At 44.6% G+C, this 27,678-nt stretch overlaps 1 pseudogene; it reads left to right on the top strand.

The window, feature by feature from the left end:
- Window positions 1–27,678, top strand: part of LOC120363281 (coiled-coil domain-containing protein 162-like) — an 84,763-nt pseudogene that overhangs the window by 48,589 nt on the left and 8,496 nt on the right.

Here is a 27,678-nt window from a genome sequence, read left to right as displayed (position 1 = left end):
TATTGTAGTAGAGACAGGGTTTCACTGTGTTGACCAGGCTGCTCTCAAACTCCTGACCTCATGATCTACCCACCTCAGCCTCCCAAAGTGCTGGGATTACAGGATTGAGCCAACATGCCCAGTGTAGTTGTTTAGTTTTTTCCTTTCTTTTCTTTTCTTTTCTTTTTTTTTTTTTTTTTTTCTTTTTTTTTTTTTTTTTTTGAGATGGAGCCTCCCAGGCTTGACTGTACTGGCACAATCTTGGTTCACTGCAACCTCTGCCTCCTGGGTTCCAGCAATTCTCCTGCCTTCACCTCCAAAGTTGTTGAGACTACAGGCACATGCCACCACACCCAGCTAACTTTTGTGTATTTTTAGTAGAGACGGGGTTTTGCCATGTTGGCCAGGCTGGTCTCAAACTCCCGACCTCAGGTGATCCACCCACCTCAGCCTCCTCAAAGTGCTGGGATTACAGGTGTGAGCCATCATGCCCAGTTGTAATTATTAGGTTTTAATTTTGGAAAAATTCTGATTTCTAGTAAAGATCTGAGTAATTAGAATACATATGTTGGCAAATCTCAAATTTAATCAATTTTTAAAGTAACCTTGGAGTTTATGAATGAGTTGATTTTTAGCAACATTTTCTGTTATTGATTTGTTAGTATGGAAAGCCTAAATGAGGAAAGCTAAAATAGCCTGTAATGCGTTACCTAGAAAACATTAAAATGTAGTGTATTAAAAAAAAGCCAACAGCACAGAAAGGTGGCATTTTCACCCATCCCCACTCCATAGCTTTCTCTCTGCAAAGGAAGCCAGCCTCAGCAATCTATACGTGTCCTTCCAGAAAAAAATTTAAACCCACAACAACTTTATATATTATATTTAACAATAATATACATTTAATACATGCACACATGCATATACCCAGTTCTTGGAGTTTTGAAACATGTTTATTCTTGGCAGGAAGTACCTTGCTAAACCAAAAGAACCCACTGAAAAGGCAGGATAAGAGAGTATATGTAGATATTTGACCGAAACAGAGTTTTGAGGAGGGTTAACAAGTGCTTTTAGGTAACTATGATTCCAGTTTCCTTTGAAATGCGACCATTTACAGAAATCTGACTTGGCAAAATGTGCTTCATTTTTTAAAATGTTTTCTCCAAATTTACGTTTTTCCAAGTTCTTCAAATGTTCTCCATTATTTTATAATACACATCTCAGTTCTTACAAGGTAGAGAATTCACAAGCTTGGTTTGGGGATACGTTTTTCCTCAGCTCTTGATGACTTACATGTATTCATTTAAGCATTCAATTATAAACAATCATGGTACTCGGTACTTTGATGAGAGGGTGGAATGGTTTCCCATTCTTAAGATAGAGGTCAGGGTGGGGCATATCAGAAAAATGAATGAAAAAATTTTCTGGCCCACCTTACAAAGGAAGAAGATACTGACCAGAAATTGTGGCTCACACCTGTAGTCCCAGCACTTTGGGAGGCCAAGGTGGGTGGATCACTTAAGGCCAGGAGTTTGAAACAAGCCTGGCTAACATGGTGAAACCCCATCTCTACTAAAAATGCAAAAATTAGCCAGGTGTGGTGGCATGCGCCTGTAGTCCCAGCTATCTGGGAGGCTGAGGCAGGAGAATCCCTTGAACCCAGGAGGTGGAAGTTGCAGCGAGCCGAGATTTTGCCATAGAGCCTGGGTGACAGTGTGAGACTCCATCTCTTAAAAAAAAAAAAAAAAAAAAAAAAAAAAAAGGAAATTCTGATACATGCTACAATATGGATGAACCTTGCAGATAGTATTACTAAGTGAAATAAGCCAGTCACAGTCTGCCTGCAGAGGCCTTGCTGAGCTGCTGTGGGCTCCACCCAGTCACTGTGTAAACTTCCCAGCAACTTTGTTTACAGAGGTGAGGTTAAAACCGCCTACCGGAGCCTCAGCAATGGTGGACACCGCTCCCTGAGCTCGAATGTCCCAGGTTGAGCTCATATTGCTGTGCTGGCTGCAAGAATTTCAAGCCAGTGGATCTTAGCTTGCCTGTCTTTGTGGGGGTGGGGGCTACTGAGTCGGATCACTTGGCTCCCTGGCTTCAGCCCCCTTTTTCAGGGGAGTGAGCAGTTCTGTCTCACTGGCATTCCAGGTGCCACTGGGGTATGAAAGAAAAAAAAAAAAAACACTGCTGCAGCTAGCTCGGTATCCTCCCATACAGTTGCCCAGTTTTGTGCTGAAAACCCTGGGCGCTGATGTTATAGGCACCGGAGGGAATTTCTGGGTCTGTGGGTTGTGAAGGCCATAGAAAAAGTGCAGTATCTGAGCCAGAGCTGAGTGCTGGAGTTGTTCCTATTTGGCTATGTTGCCAGCAATCCTCTTTTGTTGTTGTTGTTGAGATGGATTCTCGCTCTGTTGCCCAGGCTGGAGTACAGTGGTACAATCTGAGCTCACTGCAACCTCCGCCTCCTAGGTTTAAGCAATTCTCCTGCCTCAGCCTCCTTACTAGCTGGGATTACTGGCAGGCACCACCACGCCCAGCTAATTTTTGTATATTTATTAAATACGGAGTTTCACCAAGTTGGTCAGGCTGGTCATGAACTTCTGACCTTGTGAGCCACCCACCTAGGCCTCTCAAAGTGCTGGGATTATAGGCGTAAGCCACTGCACCAGGCCTACTCTGCAACTCTTATGCCAGCCAGGATCCTGGAGAAGAAGCTAGCCAATGGCACCCACTCACAGTGCATTTTGACACAAGCACAGCTGACATTTACAGTGACCAGGGAGTCAGGGGCAGGTTGTAGAGCAGCTTTTAGGAAATAAATTTCCCTTAGAGTCCAAGGAAGGCTGAGCCCACAGAAGCCACACAGCTGCTCCTTATGCTGCTTCTGGAAGACCGAATACACAAGGTGCCTGAGAGCCTCCCTGCACCCCTCCATCACTGGCCCCTCACAGCTTCCTGTCTGCCCCTCCTCAGACATGCTCCCTGTCCCATGTCCCTTGCAGGTGCTCTGCCTGCACCCTTCCCCCTTTCCCTGCTTCCAGCCTCTCTCCCCTTGAGCTGCTCTTTCAGCTCAACCTCTTGAGGCCTCAGCAGAGCCCCTGAGAAAAGGAAACAATGGAACTTCTCTGGCCTCTGGAGATAATCAAGGAGAGTCCTACCTTTCCCACCTCTTTGGTGTTATACAGACTCATCAAAGACTCCTCCTGCTGGCTGGGTAAAACATCATGTTGGCACAGAGGGCATGGCAGAGGGCCACCATGGTCCACTGGTGTGTTTCTGTGGGTTTGGGATCCTGTGTCTGTAGAAGCTATGGTGGCATTACTGTGAGAAGGGTTTGCCCTGTATAACAGCTGTTGGAGGCCTGGTTGGCACACTTATGTCTGGGCACTGATGCCCAGGACAGATAGAAGCTGAGTTGCTGTGGCTGGCTCTGAGCAATGGGCTCAGAGGAAGTCACTAGCCACACTTTGCTGACCTCCAGTCGGGTCTTGTGACTTCTCATGCTTCCTTAAAATACGAGCCCACTGGTGGGACAGAAGAGTCGCACTCCTGCCTGGGTTACACGCTATTGTGAAGGTAGTTTGCATCAGAGGTTTAGTTTAGAAAAGTTCAAAAGTCTAAAAGACTAGCCAAAACACCAAATGAAGCATTACCATGTCAAATAATGAGCCTTGCAGCCACCACCATTTTGGCCTCTCCCCATTACTCAGTTCTCAGCATCAGTGTGGATACCTCGAAGTCAATGTTGTCTTTTGAAGCTGTGTTAGGCATCGAAGTCCGGTGGGACAACACACAGTCTTGGCTCCAGGTACAGCCTAAGGTTCTCAAAATGGGGCTCCATGAACACACTGAAGGTGTTTGGAATGTGTTGTACTGACCTGAGCCATGGTTGGAAGACTGAATGAGTTTGGTTGTGTACTGCTTTCTCCTGCTCAGGAATTAGATGCTACACAAACAGGCCAGGGGCCACCTGAAGACAGTGCTGGCCAGGTAGGTCATTTCCTATGAAAAAGGGTCTCTTCTCCATGTCTCACACCCACACTCTCAGAGTTAGCCAGCAATGGGATGCCTTAGTGTCATTTGCTTGCGTCACCTGTAGAGGTCCCGTCAATGCAGAAAAACCAAGGAGTGTGCTTTTACTTTTGGTAAGCAACCCTCCTTAGGGGGCAGTTTTTTTCCTTGAGTTTTTTGGTTACTTTTGTTATTTTTGTACTGGTTTTGTTTTGTTCTGTTTTTGTTGTTACTTTGAGGAGTTTTGTTGTTGTTGTTGTTGTTGTTGTTGGTTTTCTTTTGATGCCAGTTAAAGTGCATTCCAAAAAAGAAAAGGGATGTTTGGGCTGAGGTCTCAAGGGAAGGCCAGTTTGGAGACGGAGGCCAAGACAGTAGGAGTATTTTTCTCCAACTGAAAAGGGCTTACGTAGTGGCTTTTCTGGGGTTACTCATTCACCAACCATTTATTGAGCACGGTATGTGTCTGGCACTGTTCTGGGACTTTTGAATTACCCTTAAATTCTTCTGCCCACATTTATGCAGCAGAATGTTCACTCTCTCCATTAGGTTTAAAACAGAAGTGAAATTCAATACTGATCCATAAGAAGCTATCTTATAGTAGCAGTTTGAAATTCCTGAATTTGTTTCAGGAAACAACAATCTGAATTGTTTTTCTCACACACACAGACACACATATTTTCTCTGCTTGTAGGTTGCAGAGCTCAGTCATGATATGATCATGGAAATCACTGCTCTGAGATCCCAACTCACAGACTTGGAAGAGGTGAATCTGAATCTCAAGAAGCAGATTAGAAAAGAAGTCCAAGAAGAATATGAAGCATTGGTCTGAGCTTTGTTGAGACCTGTTTACACAAAAGTGAGTGTCCTGCGTCAAACCTCCGGGCTACCCACTGGGGAGCTGAGTGTAACCGATTCCTATGGTGGCTGCACACCCAGGGATCAATGACAGAATAATGGGCTTTGTGGTAACAAGAGATTCTTAGGCCCAAGAATTTTCTAGCTCTAAGCTTTCCCTGCAGAAAGAGAGTCAGCAATGGGTTGTCATTAACCATGAGAGACACTGAATTTTAGGATAATATAGAAGTCTATTTTTCACCCACTATTGACAGTTGCCATTGTCACTGTCTGATTGCTGCTGGGAGGAGAGTGTGTTCTGCTGCTCCAAATGCCCCACCTCCCCAGGTTCTACCACCATTTTATCTCTTAGTGTGACTTTCCAGGGTACCGTGCCTGCCAGGCCAGACCTTATGTAGGTAGCAGCAGGTGCCTCTGGAGAACTCCCTGGGCACATTCAGAATTTGAGTCAGCTTCCAGAATATTTTTCCAACCCTCAAAATGCCTGCTAGCCTTACTCTCACATTCAATGTCAGCAAGCTGCTGACCTGTCAGCAAAAACCCATTGCAGAAGAGAAGTGATGGGTGCACATGCGCCCGCAGCACTGTGGAAGCCAGTCGCTTTCATCTGATGTTTACACAGCCATAAGATAGATGCCCCACACCTAAAATGGGCCATCAGGGAGACTGGTCCAGCTGACCTATCACTGTGAATTTCAGTACCACCTACCACCTGCAAGTCTATAGCCTCCCCCAACCCTGTCCTCTTCCCTGCTATTGGATGTACCCCAAAGCCAGCCCCATTTAGGTCCTTGGGTCTCTTCCTAGGGATTGCGGAGTGCCTCTAGGGTTATTAGGTTAACAGGAGCTTCCACTGGTGTTCACCTTGGCCTGCTCATTCCAGCGAGAATTTCTTCTTACTTGCAGTGTAAATGCTTACACATATTAAGGGATCAAAACCAAAATGTATTGGGTTTGGTGCTGTAGGGAAGGGATGAGCAGACAGTGAAGGCTGGAATTTGCTAAGCAACCTTTCAGGTGTGAGATTGTTGAGAAATGTCTTAAGTTCCTTTTAGCTTCTGCCAGATTCCTAGTTAAAAAGTAGATTCTTTGTTTCCCAGGCTGAAGTAGTTCCACCAAGCCTCCTGCAGTAGGGAATTCCTATTATATTCCAGGGTCCCATGAAGGTGCTAAAGCTTCTACTGTGTGGCCAGAGCCAGGCTTCCTTCTGTGGCATCCAGCTGGGCACCCTCCTCCTGCCTTCCTCTCCAGGGAAGTGGGTTAGAAGTGAGAGCTCACTCCTACCCCTACCTCTTGCCCCAAAGACACTGTGTTAGTTTGCTCAGGCTGCCATAACAAAATAGGACAGGCCACACAACTGAAACAACAAAAAGCTGATTTCTCACAGTTCTGGAAGCCAGAAGTCTGAAATCAGGGTGCCAGCATGGTCTGCTTCTGGCTGAGGGTGTGCTTCCTCACCTGCAGGTGGCTACCTTCTCACTGTGTCCTCACATGGCAGAGAGGGAGAAAAACAAAGGTCGGTCTCTCTCTTTCTTCTTAAAGGCCCCAGTATTATTGCTATCGGGCACCAGCTTTATGTCCTCATTTTAATCTTAATTATCTCCTAAAGATCCTATCTCTAGATACTGTCACATTGTGGGTTAGGGCTTCAACATATGAATCTGGGGAGACACAATTCAGTCCATAGCACTGAGTCTTCAGCTGTACTTACAATTGATCAAGCTGTTTCCTCACAAGGCATTAGCCATAAGCCATTCAGAACAGAAAATTTCCTAATGAGGCTTCTGTTAGATCCTAAATAGGAAGGCAGCCAGCCTGATTCCCTCCTCCACTTTATCTATATTTAACAAGCCTCCTCGAGAGTGGCTCATCTATAGCGTCTTGTCTGGTCAGATTCTGCTGTGAGTCAACCTAGCAGCAAAAATCTTTGGTTCAGCTTCCCAAGTAATTTACCAGGGGCAGTTTGGCCAGCGGGTTTTCTACCTGTGACCTCCCACTGTCCTCCTGGCTCAGCTTGCCTTGATGTTGACAAGGAAGACGCAATATAAGATGTGCAGGCACCCAGAAAATGAAGCCCTGAGGATAAAAGACAGCACTCGAGGGGCCACTAGCGTGACTTCCTTATAGTACATGACAGAATAATTGTCTGAGTAGGTGATATCTTCATGTGAAATTACAAAAGTTGTGGAAGGCAAAATGGCTTTTCTTCAACTGCCCTTCACACTACCCAAATCCATTTTACTTCCTTGACTTGAGTCTGCAATTTGCAGGAGAAGCTGGATGAGAATCAGCTTAATTTGATCCAGAAAGTGTGTGAGCTCATCGGTGAAGTGAGAACAGAAGGGACTGACAATATGAAGGACCTAAAGAAAAAATGGGGCTCTGCCAGCCCCGATGAAGGAATGAAAGAAAATCCAGCCAAAGTATGTGATCTCATTTAGCAATGGGATATCAGTGTTTCATCCCAGCATCTAACCCCACCATTCACCCCGTTAGCATTCCAGCCTGATTTCCCCGAGAAAGCATTGCATCAGGCATTTTAAAGGGGCACAGGGACGTTACTGCACAATTTTGTCATCCTCTAGAAGGCATGTTTCTGATGTTAGGGTTCATGCCCTTCCCAGGAAAATGTTGGGGGCAGCCTTTTCTTAAAATGAGCCTTCTTAGCAGGAACAGCTGTGGGCCTTGGAAACAGCTGCAGTCTGGCCACCCTGGTGTGCAAAGTGAGGAGCCTGGGCCGCTGGAGGCTGGCTGTGCAGCAGGCGTGCTTTCAGACCCAGCTGAGCAGGTCAGAGAAGGTGCGCTCTGGTGGGGGAGGCCCAGGCAGTCCCCAGGGTGGCTGGCCCCAGGCTTCCATCGCTGCAGCTGCCATGGTGTCACTGCAGCCATGGGTGGCACTGGTGTCAGGTGTCAGGGCCAACCATCCTGAATGATCTGACAGTTGGCGATTTTTCCTGGGAGCAGGCTACGTCAGAACCTCGGGAGAAACAGGGCAGAAGCAAATGGGGCAAGAAAGAACAGATCAGAGAATTCAGCATAAGGGAAGGAAGTGAAGAGATGGAGGAAAGGCTTCACCAAAGGCTTGAGGCTGCTTTGTCAAAATACTATGTATCTCTGGATTCCATAAATGATTATCTGAGGAAAATGAAGTTACAAAATAATAAGCAAGAAATCTGTTTTAAGGCAAATTAAATCCAAAGCACATATTGATAGCTATTTGGAAATTTTCACATCCTGTTTCTGAAAGTATTTACTCTGATATGTCACCCTCTTCTGAATTAAAAGCATGGAAGCAGGCCAGGTACAGTGGCTCACAGCTGTAATTCTAGCACTTTGGGAGGCCAAGGTGGGCAGATCACCTGAGGTCAGGAGTTTGAGACCAGCCTGGCCAACATGATGAAACCAAATCTCTAGTAAAAATACAAAAAAAAAAAAAATAGTCAGGCGTGGTGGCAGGCACTTGTAGTCTCAGCTACTCAGGAGACTGAGGCAGGAAAATTGCTTGAGAGGTTGCAGTGAGCTGAGATTGCACCACTGCATTCCAGGCTGAGTTGACAGAGCAAGATTTCATCTCTAAATAAATAAATTAATTAAATAAAATAATATCATGGAAGCAGTGACTAGCAGGAGCTCCCTTCTACCAAAAGTTTGAAAGAAGGATGGATGGGGAAGTAATTTAGATACTGCTTGTAAAACTAAAAATCTGGAAAGGAAACCTATTTCCTGTCTTATTGTATTTGGGATGTTTACAGGAGTTTATTGAAAGTAAAAAAGAGTGTTTGTGCATCAAGCTAATGGCAGAGCGAGAAGTGGGTTTATTCCGTCAGCAGGTCCTGGCTCTCAGGCAGGCCCTGGCCAGGGCGCAGGCTGACAGCGCGAGGATGTGGAAGCAGCAGGACAGCCATGTACCCCAGCCTCAGAGCCTCTTCCTCCCTCCCTTTGCAGTTCACTCTGCAAAGCTGAACGTGGCCACCAGACATGGTGCTGTGGCTGCCAGGAGCAGTCACCAGAGCACCACGGTGTGAAACCAAGCAGATGGCACAGCCAGGAAAAAGACAGCCTGGGCCTGGGCTTCCCATCTCCCCCTCCTCTCCAGCCCAAAAACCAAGGGCAGTGGCCAAAAGGCTTTTGTTCTTACTCGTATTTGCTTAAGATGAGAAAACAGTACTCAGAAACAAGATCATTATCACGTGCATGCCTCTGTGTGTGTGTGTGTGTGTGTGTGTGTGTGTGTGTCCCTGTTTCTCTGAGGATCTTTTTGCCAGAGGCCGTCCTGGGATCCTGGGATCTAGGCCTCTCCCTTGAACACAGGTTTTCATGGGGCAAGCCTGCTTCCTGTTAACGACCCTTGGCAAGCAGAGTGTGGTCCAGCCTGCAGTATTATCTCCCACGAAAGACTCCGTCCTTTCCCAATGATCCACGCTGTGTCTCACTTTCAGAAGTTACTGCTGCATGATAGGGGCTGGCACCAGAATAAAGCCATCCTAAGCCTAAGCAATTCCTAACTGCCAACCCTCCGGGCATGAATGAAGCAGGGAGACTCTAGGTTTAGAGTAAGAACAGCTGAGTTTAAGTAACAGCCTGGGAAAGCTAGGCATATTTAAAGCATGAAATTTAATTTGTTCATCTTGGACCCTAATTCCGCTATGATTCTGCATCAGATGAGTTAATTATGTAAAGAACGTGGTAAACTGTAAAGTTATCCTACCAATATGAATAATAATTATTAATATTATAATTAAGGGTTGACCATCTAGTACTTAGGATAATACTTATTAGAAAAACTTTGGAACAGAACCAAATCATTTCTACCTTTATCCTTCTTTAACCATCTAGAATCTGACTTCCTCAGATTTTGGAAAGTGAAAACAGAGCCTAAATCAGAACCTCCTTTCCTCGCTCATTGTGTGTATGGCATGGCCCCGTCTCCTTGGTATGAAACACTTCCATGGCTACCTCCTGACAAAGGCTCCATGACAGTGTAAATGTTGTTTGTGCCAGACACCATCATCTGGTTAGTAAGCTAGCATACATACTATCACCAAGTCTGGGTGTTAAAAGACCAAAATGATTTGCCCTGGCGCTGATGAACAGTGGTGTGATCACATGCCTGGCATTTGATGTCTGTTCTGCCTCCCTCTGACTGTCACTGCAGGGCTCACAGTGTAAGTGCCATGCTAGGCTAGACCCGGGTGCTCTTGCTAGCACAGGACAGAATCATTGGGCCGTATTTCCTACAGCCCAGGAATACACCATGTAGTTGTGTCCCTGAGCCCCAGAGGAGGGGATGGTTATTAATGTTGTCCAACCTCTCCCGCCTTCTGCTGGGAAAAAAGGCTCCCTGCCGCCTCCTTTCCTTTGGTCTTTTCCTGCCACAGGCTCAACTGCTGAAGGAGTCAAAACATAGAGTGACCCAGGAAGCTCTCACCCGGCAGGAGCTGGATTTCACGAAAACATCCAGCATGGAGAAGCTCTTGGAAGACGTGGGCAAAAAGAACAGCAACTGCAGCTCCTTAGTGAAGAGGCTGAGAGGGCTTCTGAGCTGGGCCAACTGCAGCAGAAAACAGGAAGAGAGACCACCACCAGGTAAGCTTCACCCTCATTAAAAAGGAGTGTACCCCCAGAGTGCAGCTGGTGCCCCAGTGAGGGCCGCTGCATCCCTCCTGCATGCCCATGCCTGTCTCTTGTCCTCTACAGCAGTGTTTCGCAACTTCTGTCACTTCCAGGCAGCGCAGGAGAATGGAAGCGTCTCTCCCCACACTGTGGGGATTGCTGGGCAGGCCGTGGTGGCCTGACTGCCTCAGGGCTCGGAATCTCAGCACCCCTGTAACCTACTGGAAAAACCTGTTTCTACCCAACTCTCATCTTTGAACTAGGAATCTATTAGAAAATTCCAAGAAGTAATCTGGAAAAGCAGCAAGTATTTTTGTTTTGTTTTGTCTTTTTGTTTGTTTTTTTGAGGTGGAGTCTCGCTCTGTTGCCCAGGCTGGAGTGCAGTGGCGCAATCTCAGCACACTGCAACCTCTGCCTCCCAGGTTCAACAGTTTTCTGCCTCAACCTCCCAAGTAGCTGGGATTACAGTGGCCGCCACCACGCCCGGCTAATTTTTTTGTATTTTTAGTAGAGACAGGGCTTCACTATCTTGGCCAGGCTGGTCTTGAACTCCTGACCTCGTGATCCACCTGCCTTGGCCTCCCAAAGTTCTGGGATTACAGGCTTGAGCCACCACGCCCAGCCAGCAGCAGTTGTTAAAGGAGGCTATTACAAGAAGATTTTATTCAACTGTTTCAGGAACTGCAGAGACAAAAATGAAAGGCGAAAGTGGTTTGTAGATCCAATGTATTTTGTTAAATATACCCAACGACAAAGAAATAGAAGGGAATACTAGAACGTAGATATGGATTAATACAACTTTCATCAAAGCAGAAAACAATGTAATTCGATAAAAAGGGAAAAGAAATAGTAACGTCCAAAGCAGGCACCTCACACATATCCATTGAATGAGCAAATCACTTAATTCATTTACCAGAGATAGGAGGAGATGGAAATTGAAAGGCAAATTATTGGTGAAGTGTTTTGTTTTCTTTTTTTGAGACAGAGTCTTACTCTGTTACCCAGGCTAGAGTGCAGTGGCGTGATCTCAGCTCACTGCAACCTCCACCTCCTAGGTTCAAGCGATTCTCCTGCCACAGCCTCCTGAGTAGCTGGGACTACAGGCACATATCCCGACACCCAGCTAATTTTTGTATTTTTAGTATAGATGGGGTTTCACCATGTTGGTCAGGCTGGTCTCAAACTCTTGAACTCAGGTTATCTGCCTGCCTTGGCCTCCCAAAGTGCTGGGATTACAGGTGTGAGCCACTGTGCCCAGCCCTGGTCAAGTGTTTTAAATGCTCAAGGAAGAGATCAATAAGGAGAATTCTATCTACACAAATAAATGTCAAAACAGATTAAAAATTAAATCAAGGAAAAGCTAAAGAAAATATTTGTATAGAAATGGAGGGAGAAAATGAGTAGCTTTAGAATAAAAGAAAATTAGAATTTCATATTTATTGCCTGAAAAGTAAACAAAAGTGTGACTGAACCTATAAGAAAAATGTAGCATCCCAATTTTGTCCCATAACTTATGCTTTTCTAAAAGCCACCGAAAAATAGGGAGGGTTGTAGATCAGTTTCTTCAAAGTTTTCTCTGGTTAATTACTTGTTTCATGGCAGAGTTTCTAGAGGTGGTCAAAACAAATGTTTCGAGGTTTCTCTCAAGAAATGTGCAATTTACCATAGGTATATAAAAGCCATAGACCCTTTGTAGGGTACCCCTCCAGCTCTCCTGATGGCTCTAGTGTCCCTGCACCTACCTACCCTAAACCGCAATCCTCAGCCAGCAAGACCCATGCGCCTCCCCACCCCAACCTCGCCACCCCTTCCAGCCAGAAGAGGCTTCTTTAATCTATCTTCAGCCTCTGACTCCATGGGCAGATATTCACCGTCTGACCTCAGAGAGCCTCAGTGTCCTAACCTGTTGCCTGCACCTGGTTGAGGTCACTTAGAGCAGGGGTCCCCAACCCCCAGGCTGTGGACAGGTAGGGGACCGTAGCCTGTTAGAAACTGGGCCTCACAGCAGGAGATGAGCACCAGTGACTGAGCATAACTGCCTGAGCTCCGCCTCCTGTCAGAGCAGCCATTAGATTCTCGTAGGAGCACAAATCCTATTGTGAACTGCACCTGTGAGGGATCTAGGTTGCCCACTCCTTATGAAAATCTAGCTAATACCTGATGATCTGAGGTAGAACAGCTTCATCCTGAAACCGTTCGCCCCTACCCCCGTGGAAAAATTGTCTTCTATGAAACTGGTACCTGGTGCCAAAAAGGTTGGGGACCACAGATTTAGAGCACAGGCCCTGGAGGGGAACTGAGTGGCCCATTCCCCCAGCCCTCCAGCTACGTGGCTTCAGGCAAGGTCTGTGGTCTTTCTGTGCCTTGGTTTCTTCATCAGTACAATGGAAATAATGTACTCAGTTCATTGGATTTGAGGGATGATTAAATTAAGAAATTAGGTAATTCAAATGAAGCCCTTAAAACTGTGCCTAAAACAGGCATGGCGGTGTGTGCCCGTAGTCCCAGAAACTTGGGAGGCTAAGGCAGGACGATCACTTGAGCCCAGGAGTTCAAGGCTGCAGTGAACTAAGATTATACCACTGTACTTGAAAGAGTAAGACCCTGTCTCTAAAAAAAAAAAATGTTTTTTAATTTAAAGAAATTAACAAAAATAAACAGGCCAGGTGCAGTGGCTCACTCCTGTGATCCCAGCATTTTGGGAGGCCGAAGTGGGAAGATTCCTTGGGCAACATGGCAAAACCCAGTTGCTACAAAAAATACAAAAATTAGCCAGAGGTGGTGGTGTGTGTCTGTGGTCTCAACTACTTGGAGGGCTGAGGTGGAAGGATCACTTGAACCTGGTTGTAATGAGCCAAGATTGGGCCACTGCACTCACTCCAGCCTGGATGACAGAATGAGACCTTGTCTTAAACAACAGCAAAACCAGGCTGTAGTATATAGCTCTCAGTAAATGTTGGCTGCTTATATTTTTGCTGGGAATGCAAAGTTAGACAGCCTTGGAAACAGGTAAATAGACCTGGACTCAAATCCTGGCTGTGTGGCCTTGGGCAAGTCACTACATCGGCCCCTGGGACGTGGGGGTAAGTGATAAGGAGGTCTGGAGGAAGCATGCTTCCTTGCTGGTATTTCTCAAGTTTCCTAGTGCCAGCCTGGCTCAGGAAATGTTGATGTTTTCTTGGTGCCTGCTCATAGGGAGTGAGGATCCTACACAAATCCCTGTGGTCTGGAGAGGGACTTTGGACCTAATTTATACTAGGACATTTTCCTAACTCTGGAGCTCTGGTAATCTGAAATTTAAACTATGCTTGGGAGCCCCTGGCCATAAGGAAGAGCCCACTTTAATGTTTAGGGCAAGCCTATGTGGGAGCCTTCTGGCTGGGTCTGTACAGGCGGAGTGGGATGTACAACACATGTGGCTGAATGTTTGAGATTAGCACGTGTATTCATTTCCTAGGGTTGTCTTAATAAATTACCACAAACTGGGTGGCTTAATAGAATAAAAACATATTGCTTCACAGCTCTGGAGGCCAGAAGTCTGAAACGGATGTGCTAGCAAGCTGGCTCCTTTTAGAGGCTTTGGGGAAGTATCTGTTCCATGTCTCTTCTGAGTCACATTTTGGTCCCTGGCATTCCTTGGCTTATAGTTACCTCACTCAGTCCTGCCTCTGTCATCACAGAGCCTTCTTCCTCTGTGCTCCTCTGAGTGTCTATATCCTTATCCTATCTTCTTGTAAGGACAACAGTCAGTAGATTCAGGGCTCACTCTAAATCCAGTATGACCTCATCCTAACAAGTCCATCTGCAAAGACCCTATTTCCAGATAAGGTCACATTCTGAGGTTCCAGGTGGACATGAAATTTGGGAGGTCCTATTCAAACTATAGTATGTATTACTTTTCTACAAGTAAAAACAATGAGGAGATGATAAATGGAAAAAACAAAACCACTTGTGATCTGTGCAGATGAGATGCACTTTGGACGCGGGCCCTGTCTGGCTGGGGAGTGTGAGCTGGCCGTGCACAGGGAGAGTCACACAAGGAAACACAAAGGCTGCTTCTGGAGGTGGACAGGGCATTCCCAGCAGATGCTGAGCTGAGAGCAGAGATCTAGGAGAGAGATCAAGTCTTTCCTCTGCCTGAAACTGTCCAGAGGCTCTGACAGGTCCTCAATGTAGATGCCATGACTGGGCCTCCAAGGTCTTGTGTGCCCTGGGCCCTCACTCCTGTCTTCTTCTACCCATCTGATGAAATAAACATGAAAGATATAACCTTGTGAATAAGCTCCTAGCTATTATAAGGTATAAGGGATTCCACAGACTGCCTTTGTTCCTTTTTGGTTAAGTTCTTCGTCTTCCTGAAGCCCTTGATTCTCAGGAGGCTGAGTTTAGTCTAACCAGGACTTGAAGAGCTGATTGTCTTTTCAGAGTAACCTGGAACCCTCATTCTCCCCAGGAACCCCCTGTGAACTGAGGAAATGAAAGTGAGCACAAAGCATCTCTGCTTCTCATTTTCCCCTCAGATGAGAGCCCGGCTTGCCAAGGAGCGCAGCATGAAGCTGGATGCTCTCCAGCATGTAGAGGAGCTGCAGAGTCAACCCTATGATGCCCAGCAGTCAGCTGTCCCCACGGGCTCGCCAGGCGGTAAGGTTATCCCCCGTTCTGGCTAGAAAACTCTCCCAGTCTCTGGGGTCTGAATTGAAGAGGGTCTCAGGGACTGAAATAACACCGGATAGTTATTGAGTGGGTTCTCCACAGTGTTCGTTGAATGACGCATGAATGAATAAACCTTAATTCTGATTTACAGTCAAAACGTCCTACTTTAGTACCTTAGAGTACTGACATCCAATACTAAATGGTTTCAGTCATAAAAATTGGTCCCAGACAGGCGTGGTGGCTCATGCCTGTAATCCCAGCACTTTGGGAGGCTGAGGTGGGTGGATCACAAGTTCAGGAGATCGAGACCATCCTGGCCAACATGTTGAAACCCCATTTTTACTATAAATACAAAAATTAGCTAGGTGTGGTGGCATATGCCTGTAATTCCAGCTACTCAGGAGGCTGAGGCAGGAGAATCACTTGATTCACTTGAACCCAGGAGATGGAGGTTGCAGTGAGCCGAGACTGTGCCACTGCACTCCAGCCTGGCAACAGAGCAAGACTGTCTCAGAAAACAAACAACAACAACTGGTCCCGGACCAGTTCATTGGATTTTGAGACATCTTAATGCTTTGGGATACCAATGACCCTATTTCTCAGAGCCATTCATAAAGTACATTATGATTCTTGGGTGCTAGGGGTTTGGGGTGTCCTTGAAAATAACAATCAATATAGCTCTTTGAGCAGTGCAGTCAACAGGCAGCATGGAGCTGAGGCCAGATCCCAGGATGTCTCTAAACCAGCTTCTTCCTTTTTAAGATGAGGACTAAATACATTCTGAGTTCTCTTCTAGATCTGACTATCAGAAATATTACCAAATATCACTAAACCATGGTTGGCCTATTGTTATGACTGGCCACATCTCTTCTTTCCTGTTCTGCACATAGTCTGGTAGTTGAGTATGTGGGCTTTGGAGTGAAACAGCCAGAATTCAGGCTACGGCTCTGTCACCGCTAGCCACATGACCTTAGACAGGTTAATTAACCTCTCTGTAAAATGGGAATACTCACCTCAAAGGCTTGCTCTGAGAGTAAATGGATAACCCGTCTGACCCTTAGTATAGTGGCACTTAGTAATTGTGCAAGTGTTGGTAACTATACTTGCATACATGTGTTTAACCCTTTATCTGAGTTTCCTTCTGGCTACTTTCCAGCATGAATGAGCTGAGAGAACACAGCCTTTCAGAAGCACAAAGTCACAGATCAAGTTACTTTGGGTTTACTAAGAACAGAGCTGGGCTTGGCAGTAAGGTTCACAGGGCCCTTCTTCCTGCCTTTGGGTTGCTGCCTGGACCTGACATTGGGTGTCCTGTGCCCCAGCCCCAACACAAAGAGCATCAAGAGCACCCAAGGGCCCTACTTTGACCTTGACCCTATGCAGTTCTGTACCTTACACTGCCTTCTCCATGTGCCGGGGAATTTTTTCTTCTTTCCCCTCTGCCTGCAGCCTAGCCAAGGACTTTTCTAATCCCTTCCTGCATTAATGCATCCTAGTGAACTGCCATCCATGTCCTCCAACACCTGCCCATTGAGAAAGGACCAGAGTGAGGCACGAGACAGGTGGGGGAGACCCAATTCCCAGGATTGGGGTAGGGGCAGGAGTGGGAAGGAAGCTTCTTTCTCAGGAAGTAGAGGTTACTCCTGGGCTTCAGTCCCCTTCTGTTCCCCTGTACAGAAAGAGGAGGGATTTGAGGGCACAGCCAGCTATCATCCATACTGTTAATGCTAAGCAGTAAAAGCCATATTCCCACTCCTCCTTCCTCCACTGTTGTCCAGCTGGAGTCTCAAAGTGACCCAGATGTCTTCTGCAGCATCCCTGCCTCCCAGGTCAGAAACATAGGTGCACTCAAGGGGCGAGCTCTCTTTATTTCCCAAGGATCTTGCAACTCCTGAGAAATGACAATTTTTTTCTAAAGCAATTATTTTAGAAATGCTTAAGGAAAAAATGAAATCACTTGGGTCATAAAACTGTAAAATGTTCAGAGGAGGGCTGGCTAAAGGCAGCTTCCTCAAGGTTTGAACCACTTCATGAGGACTGGTTTCACTCTCTCCATCTCTGGGCTCTGAGGAGGCTTGGAGCAGAAAGGAAGTGAGGCCCTTGGGAAGCAAGATGACAGCCACCTCTGTAGCTTCCATGTCTGTTCACGCTCAGCATGGCAGGAGCAGGGTGTGGAGATGGGACAGTTAAAAAGAAATGGGCTCTGCCTGGACCGACTTGGGTCATGGTGCCAATTTTGAACAAATCACTGGAGCTGCAGACTAAGATGCCTGTGCCTGGTTGGCTTAGGCCCAGCTCACCTGTTCCTCCACTGGAGCTAGGGATTGAGTCAGCTCGCTCTCTCCTCCTCTCTGCAGCAACTGTTTTTGTTTGTTTGTTTGTTTGAGATGGAATCTCGCTTTGTTGTTCAGGCTGGTGTGCAGAGGCACGAACTTGGCTCACTGCAACCTCTGCCTCCTAGGTTCAAGCAATTCTCCTGCCTCAGCCTCCCCAGTAGCGGGGATTACAGGCGCCCATTACCAGGCCCAGCTAGTTTTTGTATTTTTTTTTAGTAGAGACGGGGTTTCGCCATGTTGGCCAGGATGGCGTCAATCTCCTGACCTTGTGATCCGCCTGCCCCGGCCTCCCCAAGTGCTGGGATTACAGGTGTGAGCCACTGCACTTGGCCAGCCAACTGTTTTAAATCCGCCTTGTCTCCTCAGACCTTCGTACATTCCCCCGCAACCCCTCATCCTTTCATCTCCCACTTCACAGAGAAATTAGAGACCCTCAGACAGGAACGCCATCTTCTCGTTGTCTCCCAGCCCACCTGCATCTGTACTCTGCTGCTTCTCCTTCCCTCCTGTGAACATGGAAAGGGTGCCCCTCTTCTTCCCCAGGCCAATCCTTATGTAAAGGGCCCCTGCTGCTACCTTCTCAGGGGCCTTGAACTATCTGCTTCTTTTCTACATACTTGTATTTCTCGTCCATGCACCCCTCTAATCCTGCAACCAACAATTACTTATTGATCATGTATGTGCCAGGATCATAAAATCCACTGTAAAATAACACACACCCCCACCCTTGACAACATATTCCTTCCCCTGCCATTGGCCTTTCTCTTCCCAGTCAGACTTCTTAAAGAGCTGCCTACAGTCACTTTTGTGATTCACTTAATTTCTCTCAGGTTTGCCATTCTCAACTTGTGGCTTTCAAATGCTGCTCATCACCTCATGGTCCAAGATGGCCACTTAAGCTTTCTGGCCAACAGGAAGGAGGAAGGCAAGAAGAAGGGCCCACCCCTCCCTTGAAGCTTGAAGAATGCTTCCTGCAAGTCACTTGTGACATTTCTGCATATATTCCATTGGCCAGCACTTAGCTCCAAGACTGCACAAAGGAGACTGGGAAATGTAGTTTTTATTGTAGGACACTGTGTGAACAAAACTTGTGAAGTCTATTTCTAAGAAGACAGGGCAGATTCGCAATTGAGGGCCAAGTATAGGTCTCTACCACACCACCAGCAATCTGATTTTTCTCACCACCATTTCATTGCAATTGCTCTTGCCAAGATCACCTTGACTTCTGTCACCAAGTCCAAAGGACACTGCTGAGTTCTCACTGATTTCATGTCTCAGCAGCATTTGAAACAGCTGACCACACCCTTCTAATTATTTCCCTGGCACTGCTCCTAGTGGTTTCTCTCCTCTTTCTCTGGCTGCTTTTTCTTTCTCCTTTTCCAGTTCCTCCTACTGTATCTAAGCTGTAAACATTGAAGTTGTTCAGGGATCTTTCTGGCCCCTTCTCCTCTCACCTCACATTTTCTGGATAATTGCATATGTTCCCACAGCTTTAATCATTGTTTGCCAAGTCTCTGCAGCTCAAAACTCTCCTCTGAGCTGTAGACCCACATATCCAATGGTCCATTGGATAACGTCTGCATTCACGTGTCTCAGGCTCACAAGTTCAACGGGTCAAATGGAACTCATCTTCCTATCCTTTTCCCTTCTTGACGACTTTTGGGGTTAGGGAGATGCTGTCTCAGCAAATAGTAGTGCCAAATATCCAGTTGCTTAAGCCAGAAATTTGGGAGCTATTCTTTGTCACCCTGCAAATCCAGTTAATTCCCAACTCCTACTAATTTGAATAGCTCTCAGTCTATCCACTTCTACCTAACATAGTTCAAGTCTCTCCTTCTCTTTTACTTGGTCATGTGACTATCAGGCAAAAAACTCTCTCCAGGTTTTGACATATTTGCTCAAAATTAATGAAGCTGAAAAGAAAAAATTAAGCTGAATTAGATGCAAATTTTAAGCTCTAAATTTTATGAATTAAGTGTAGATTCAGGAGTTGAAGGTTATAGTGAACTATGATGGTGCTGCTGCACTCCAGCCTAGGCAGCAGAGTGAGATACCCTCTCTAAAAAAAAAAAAAAAATCAGAATAATCTAGGCTTCTCCATTACAACCAGATATATCATTTAACGTTTTTAACTTTATAGGCCTTATATCCCCAGCTTAATACTCCCTAAGTTCTGCTTCCACATCATCCAGATACTCCCAGCAACACTTTTTAAAGACTAATCTCACAGGCAGTAAAATAACAGGACAGATTCAAAGGCCACAGACTTTAAGTAATAATAAGGTTGGTTACATGCATTAAACAATAAAGCCTTTCAATTTTGATGTTATGGTTTTTGGGTCACTTCAGACTTACATTAGAAAAAATTATATATCAGGAGCTTATCTAGGTGCCTTAAATCTGGATAAGAAAATTCTGATGTTGAAATAATTAAGCTCTGTAATAGCACCTTCTAAATTACAAGTCAATAAATGGGTATGGAATCAGTACCAACACCTTGCTGTGTTCCATCTTCGAATTTCTTTTTCTTCCCCCAATCATCTTCAACAATTAACTAGCAGCATCAGGCTCCTTATCTGAGTTCCCCAACAGAGCAGAAATAGTTTCAGAAGTCATTTTAAAACATGTGAGAAATGTAGCCTCCAAAAAAATTCTTAGGGTTCAGATCAACATATATTTGAAGCACTTATAAAATTTTTCAGTTTTTAGTTTATGTAAAACAATATATACTTTCTCTTCCACTGCCTTCTCTCTACTGCTTTAATAAGTATTTTCCTCTTTGCTCCATTTTCTTTCAGAATCCCTTACAGAGATTCATATATCTAATAATACATTTAAGAATTCCTCCCCATTACCTAAAGAAAAATTAGGAGGAAGAGATTTAATCATTCCTTCAGAGGAAAGTATGCCATTCCAAAAAATCATTTGACGGTGTAATTCTGTAGCTGATGGTCTAGTTATAAGGACTAAAAGTTTCCAGATTTCTAAACATGCAGTTACAAAGGGGGAAAGACAGGTTGGGAAGATACCCAAACACCATCTTGACCAGGTGAGGGCCACATTACTAATGTCCACTGTTTGCTTGACTCACCAGTCTCTGTGCAGTCATCTTTCTGGAAAATGTGAACTTTTATTATATGTCTGTGTTTCTGCATAAAGCCTTTTCCAAAAAGAAGCAAAGTTCACATTGTATGTGTGAGACCACAAGGGCTTTCAGGAATCACTTTATCTCCGTTTCACACTGAAAGCTGCAAGCCTCATGGGAATGTTGCTGATCGCAACTTGTTGAAAAGGCTGCTAAGCAGCTAAGTGCATTAGTGACAATTTATTATATTTGAGAGATTTAGAAGGATGATGGTCTAAGGCTAATTGTTTGATGAACATTGCCCTAATAAATAAATAAACCCTATAGTGAAGTGTCTTGTGGACCCATTGGCCCAGTGGCTATGTACAATATGGGAACCCCAAGCAAAAAACCTCAAGGCCAGGGAAGGTACACAGTTAGCTGGAACTTCTTTAGATCTCAGTTCTGACTTCTTAAAGCAAGGCCTATGAGGCAAGTCAGATAAATACTGATTGAAGAGGAATTTATACATGGCTGAAATGTAAGAATACAGTTAATTTTCTAAAAATTAGCCCTGCACCAACAAAAATGATAAGAAATTAAGGAATTTTTAGCTTACTCAAAATAAGAGCTGTGCTTTCTTCCTTAACTGGAAATGGCTTTCCATTGATGCTTTCCATTCATTCTTGACCAATTCCCTATAGGACAAGCAGCAAAATACATACAAGAAGGCATACTACATAGCCTAACCCAGACTGAATCAATGATCTTGGTCTCAATAACAGTGAATTTTTATGATGCTATAACAAGAATTATTCACCATGTTCTTAACAAACACCAGTATCTATTTGTATTACAGGTATCTATGAAACACAAAAAAAGGATTGACGATGTCTTCCTACCTAATATGGCAGAAAATGTTCACCTGACAGCTTTTCAGGTCCAAACAGCTCCATCCAGATTCCCATTTAGAGGTGACTGGTGATCATATCTTCTTTTTCCGACCTTTATTCTACGAGTATTTGAATGAATAAAAATAACTCTAAAAGCCAGTATGCCTCTTATTTTATGAATTTTCCTTATCTGTACTTGGAAGATAGTGTTAAAGGATTGAGATGATTACATCTTGAGGGTTCCAGGTGAAGTAAGGGGTTGGTCCTAGACTTTAAAACCTAAGCATTGATTTGCATTCCTGCAAGCTCCATGGTGGAGTGCCACTTGTGTGGCACCCCCTCCAGCACCCCTTTGAGTGGTTTTGCAGTCTCAGTGAATTTCCCAACCATTTAATAAGCTTTGGGCAGATCCTCTCCAATGAGGTCTGGCTCTCAGCCCTGAAGGGTAGTGTCTGGTTCCTTTATCTGCTATCCTTGTATTCTTTAGAGTTCTCTTTATTGCTTAAAAGCAATATGTCAATCCTTTGTTATAGTTAGTAATTCTTTATATCAAACTTTCCCTATTTGTATTACTGTGTGCTTTTTGTCTCTTGATTGGCCCATGACTGATACAGGACTTGTTCCAGGAGTGGGGTGTTCCCAGAGGACAGACCTGCTATGGTTTGCATGTTTTGTCCTCTCCAAAATTCATGTTAAAATTTAATCCCCAATGTGGCAGTACTGAAAGGTAAGACTTTTAAGAGGTGATTGGGTCATGAGGACTGTGTCCTTATGAATGGCTTAATCTATTCATGAATTAATGGATTTGTGGGTTGTTAATTAATGGACTATAATGGGAGTGAGACTAGTGGCTTTATAAGAAAGGGAGAAAGACCTGGGCTAGCATGCAAAGCTCCCTCACCATGTGATACCTTGTGCTGCCTAGGTCTCTTTGGAGGGTCCCCACCAGCAAGAAGTCTCTCACCAGATATGCCTCCTCAACCTTGGACTTCCCAGCCTCCATAACTGTAAGAAATCATTTCCTTTTTTTTTTTTTTTTTTTTTAAACAAATTTCCCAGTTTCAGGTATTATGTTACAAACAAGAGAAAATGTACTGAAACAGAACACAGATGGAACTTGGGATTTGTTTGGTTGTAACCTTAGGCTTGAACACAGTGCTTAGCTAACAGGAAATTGGAATGTTAGTATTCTTTGCATGCGGTGGCATCACAATCACGTTATTACCTGTGTGTTTTCTGTCTCCTGATCGGCCTATGTCTAATACAGAACTGGTACCAGGAGTGGGGTATTCCCAGAGGATAGACCTGTTATGGTTTGAATGTTTCTCCCCTCCAAAACTCATGTTAAAATTTGATCCCCAATGTGGCAGTATTGAAAGGTGAGACTTAGAGGTGACTGGGTCATGAGGACTCTGCCCTTATGAATGGATTAATCTATTCATGGATTAATGGATTACCTGTGGTAGATTGTACTAAAGTACCTGCTGAAGCATGTGCCTTTAGAAGACTAAATTGTTACTGCATTGACTACCATGGCAGTCATGTTGACTTATAGAGACTGTGGTATGAGGTGGATTTTTCTGAATGCACATCAGCACTTAATGGAAGAAAATGACAAGCTCGTGATCTTTAATTCTAGGCTTAAGTCATGGTCTGAAAACTAGAGAGCTTCCATGATAGCCCTAAAAGTATCTCTTCACTGCTCATAGTCACGGGGATGATATTGCTAAAAATCAAGCACAAATTTGTATTATGGGCATGCTAAATTACAATGATAGTTGGATTAGCAAGCTCATCAAGTTTCTCATTTCCACTGAGATGGGCCCTGTGATTTCAATGAAGAAAATGCAATTCCAAAGTGGAGGAGCCAGGTTGGCAGGCTTTAACTGGCAAAAGACAAGGTGGGCACATCCATTATAAAGGGCAATAGGGATGTATCAGTAGTCAGAATTCCTTGGCCTGCAGAGATCTTTGGTAGTTAATGTGTCCCCAGGTATGGAATCATATGAAATCATAGAGAATTGCCTTATGTATGTAACAGAAAAATCTTTAGGTCTAGTAGCCAAAACTTGAGTCACCATAGTGGAGAGTCACAGCCTCTGACCCAGATTCCAGATTTAAGTCAATTCACACATCAGATGCCCTTGACCGAAGGGGAGGCTGGATCTCCTTGAGGAAGGACCCTACACTGCTGCAGGTTCATGTTATAAATCTTCCTCCTAACCATTCCCTAAGGGACTTGCAATCATTTTCTTAAATTGCTGTTCTTCAGAGAAAAGAAAGTATCCAGAGATTTTGGTAGTTACTAGACCCAGGGCCTAAATTAATGCTAATTCTTGGGTACTCAAAACACCACTGTGGCTTACCAGTCAAAATGAAGGCTTACAGTGGTCAGGTGATAGAAGGAATCATAGCTCAGGTCTGAATTACAGTGGACCAAATTGGTACGTGGACCCATCCTGTGACTACTTCCCCAGTTCCTGAGTGAATAATTAGAATAAATAAAATCAACAATATGAAGAATTTCCATATTGGTGTTTTTGACATATGAGTTGAGAATCAATTACGGTAGGAAGGGATCACTGGAAGCCCCTGGAACTTTCCCTCCCTATCAAAAAAGCAAACCAGATGCAATTCCACAACCCTGGAGAAATGGCCCTGGGCATTAATGCCACCATCAAAGACTTCAAAGCAGCAAGGATGATGATACCCATCCCTTTGTCATTTAACTCACCACTTTGGCCTGTGCAAAAGACAGATCTTAGAAAATAACTAGGGAGTATCAGGTCCACATCTTAATGAGGTAGTGATTCCAACTGCAGCTGCTGTGACAGACTTATCTTTACTGAAATAAATAAATATGCTCCTGGCACTTAGCATGCATTTATTAACTTAAAGCCTTTTGCACCATGAGAAGCAGTTTGCTTTTACCTGGCAAAGCCACAGTATATCTTGATAGTCTTGCCTCAAAGCTTTGTCAGTTCTCCTTCTCTCTGCCATGATACAGTCCGCAACCTTGTTCATCATGATATTCCACACAGTATCACATTGGTCCACCATATTGATGACATTATGCTGAGTGGAAATAATGAGCAAGAAGTGGCAAGTACTTAGGTGCTTAATAAAACATAAAAACTAGGTGAAAGAAAAAAATCCCATAATTCAGAAACTCAGTGAAGTTTCTAGGGGTTCAATGATTTAGAACAAGTTAAAATATCCGCCTCCAAAATGAAAGATAAGTTGCTGCACTTCACACTATGCACCATGATTAAAGAGACATGATGCTTGGTAGGTCATTTCAAATTTTGAAAGCAACATATACTTTGAGTGTGCTACTTCAACTCATCAAGAGTCACCCATAAGATTATCATTTTTGAGTGAGGACCAGAGCAAGAGAAGGCTCTATACCAAGTTTTGAGTTATAGCACAAGCTGCTCTACCACATGGGTCTTATGATCCAGCAGATCCAATGATACTGAAAGTATCATGGCCTATAGGAATATTGTGTGGAGCCTGTCAAGCACCAGTAGTAGAATCACAGGGAAGCAAACCTATGTCTTTTGAAGATTACTACTCTCCTTTTAAGAAACAGTTTCTGTCTTAACTGCTGTGCCTTTGTAGAGACTGAATACCTAACCATGGGATAGCAGGGGATCATGTAGCCTGAGCTTTCCATCATAATGTGGATGTTGTTAGCTAGCCTAGTCATGAGCTTGGACATGCAAAGCAGCAATCTATCATCACACAGAAATGGTACAGAAATAGACTTAGCTTGCCTTAACAGGTCTGAAGGGAGAAGAAGCATAGCTTGCTTGAACAGGTGGCTCAGACTCTTTCAACACTGTTTCATTGCCTTCTCTCCCTCAACCCTTACCTATGGTCTCCTGCGGGTGGTTCTAACAACCAACTGGCCAAGAAAAAAAAAAAATCAAGTCTAGTTTACAGATTGGTCTGCCTATGTTGGTGGCAACCCCTCAGGGCAGTGGTCAAAAAAAAAAAAAAAAAAAAAAAAGTCTTCCCAGTGAACAGAACTTCAAGTAGTATCTTTGGTTGGCCACTATGTCTGAACTTAGAGAAGGCCAGAAGTACAGATCTACACTAATTCATGGGTAGTTGCTGATGGCTTGGCTAGATAGGGAGTTGGAAGACACAGGCCTATAACACTGGTGACAAGGAAGTCTGGGAATTATCTGTGGATGGACCTCTGGGAATGGGTACAGACTAAAGATATTTATGTCTCAGGTTAATGCCCACTGATATGGTTTGGCTCTGTGTTCCCACCCAAATCTCATCTTTAAGCTCCCATAATGCCCACGTATTGGAGGAGGGACCCAGTGGGAGATGACTGAACCATGGGGTTGGGTCTTTCCTGCACTGTTCTTGTGATAGTGAGTAAGTCTCATGAGATCTGATGGTTTTAAAAATGGGAGTTCCTCTGCACAAGCTCTCTCTTTGCCTGCTGCCATCCATGTAAGACGTGACTTGCTCTTCCTTGCCTTCTGCCATGATTGTGAGGCCTCCCTAGCCATGTGGAACAACTGTAAGTCCGTTAAACCTCTTTCTTTTGTAAAGTGCACCCTCTCAGGTATGTCTTTATTGGCAGTGTAAAAAGAGACTAATACACCCAACAAAGGGCATCCACAGCAGAGGAAGCTCTTATTAATCAAGTTGACAAAATAATGTGCTGAGGTTATCAGTTACATTAATTATAACCTCAGTGCACATTTCCCAGCTACTACACCACTTGCTCAGTGGGTCCATAAATAATGCAGCCACAGCTGCAGGGATGGAGGCTATGTGTGGGCTCAACATCGTAGGCTTCCCCTTACCAAGGCTGACAGGCACTACTGCCAACTGTCCAATCTGTCAAGAGCCAAGACCAATATTGAGGCTGCAATATGGCACCAATTCCATGGCTAATAGCCATCTACCTGATAGCAGGTTGACTATATCAGACCTTTCCCATCATGTAGGGGGCAGAGATTCATCTTCACTGGAATAGACACATATTCTGGATATGGATTGCCTTCCCTGCCCATAATTCTTCTGCTAGTACCACTAACCAATCCACATCCTCACAAAATGCCTTGTCTACCATCATGGCATTTCCCGTAGCATTGCTTCTAAGCATGGAATCAATTTCACAGCAAATGAAATGCTGCAGTGAGCTCATGCCTATGAAATTAACATACTCTAACGCCCGTAAGTGGTTAATCTGATTGAAAGGTGGAATGGTTCACTGAATACTCAAGTTGACAGTTGGGAGATACCACACTGAAAGGATGGAGTTCCGTATGACAGTACATACTTTGAGCCAGAGTTCTAGAAACAGTTCTAGCCAGAGTTCCAGATACAGTTCTAGAAATCACAGGGTAGGAGTGGGAGTGGCTCCTTTCATGATTGTACTTCTCACTCTAGCAATCTCAAGCTTGCTGGTTTGGTGGTCTTAGCTCCCAGGGGATCCTTCAATCAGAGAAATAACAATGGTCCCACTGATATAGGATCTAAGGTAAGACTGCCCTCTGGGTTTCTGATGCCACTGGCGGGAATGATCAATCTTGATTACCAAAGTGAGAGTGTATTGCTACTGCACAGTGGAGGCAAAAGGGACTATTTCTTGAACACAGGAGATTCTCTGGGTGCCTGGTACTTCTACATCCAATAGTAAAGGTTTATGAAAAATTACAACAACCAAAACAGGTACCAGAGGAGGGCTCAGATTCTTCAGTAATGAGTATTTGGGTCACTCCAACAGGTAAAGAACTCTGACCAGCTGAGGTTCTGGCTAAGGGCAAAAGAAATCTCAGTGGACCCACTGAGCAAGTGGTGTAGCTGGGGAATGTGCACTGAGGTTAAAATCGCTGTAACTGATAACCTCAGTACACTGTTTGGTTTATAGAAATGATGGCTACAGTAGCTTTCAGTATTTTCCATTTTCCTTTTCTATGTATTTGTCCTAACCATTTTCATTTTCTCCTTCCATTTTAACTTAAGACACGTTTTTGGAGATTAAATCTACAATTTTTTTTTTTTTTTTTTTTTTTTTTTTTTTTTTTGAGACAGATTGAAGTGCAGTAGTGCAATCTCAGCTCACTGCAACCTCTGCCTACCAGGTTCAAGTGATTCTTCTGCCTCAGCCTCCTGAGTAGCTGAGATAGGGTTTCACGATGTTGGCCAGACTGGTCTCCAACTCCCGACCTTCAGTGATCCGCCCAAGACGGACTGGTCTACATGTGGAGCTGTAGTGCTTTAGCTATCCACCTTTAGATGAAACTAA

Source organism: Saimiri boliviensis, chromosome 4, assembly GCF_048565385.1.
Source record: "Saimiri boliviensis isolate mSaiBol1 chromosome 4, mSaiBol1.pri, whole genome shotgun sequence".
NCBI lineage: Eukaryota > Metazoa > Chordata > Mammalia > Primates > Cebidae > Saimiri > Saimiri boliviensis.
This window is presented reverse-complemented; position numbering and strand designations above follow the sequence as displayed.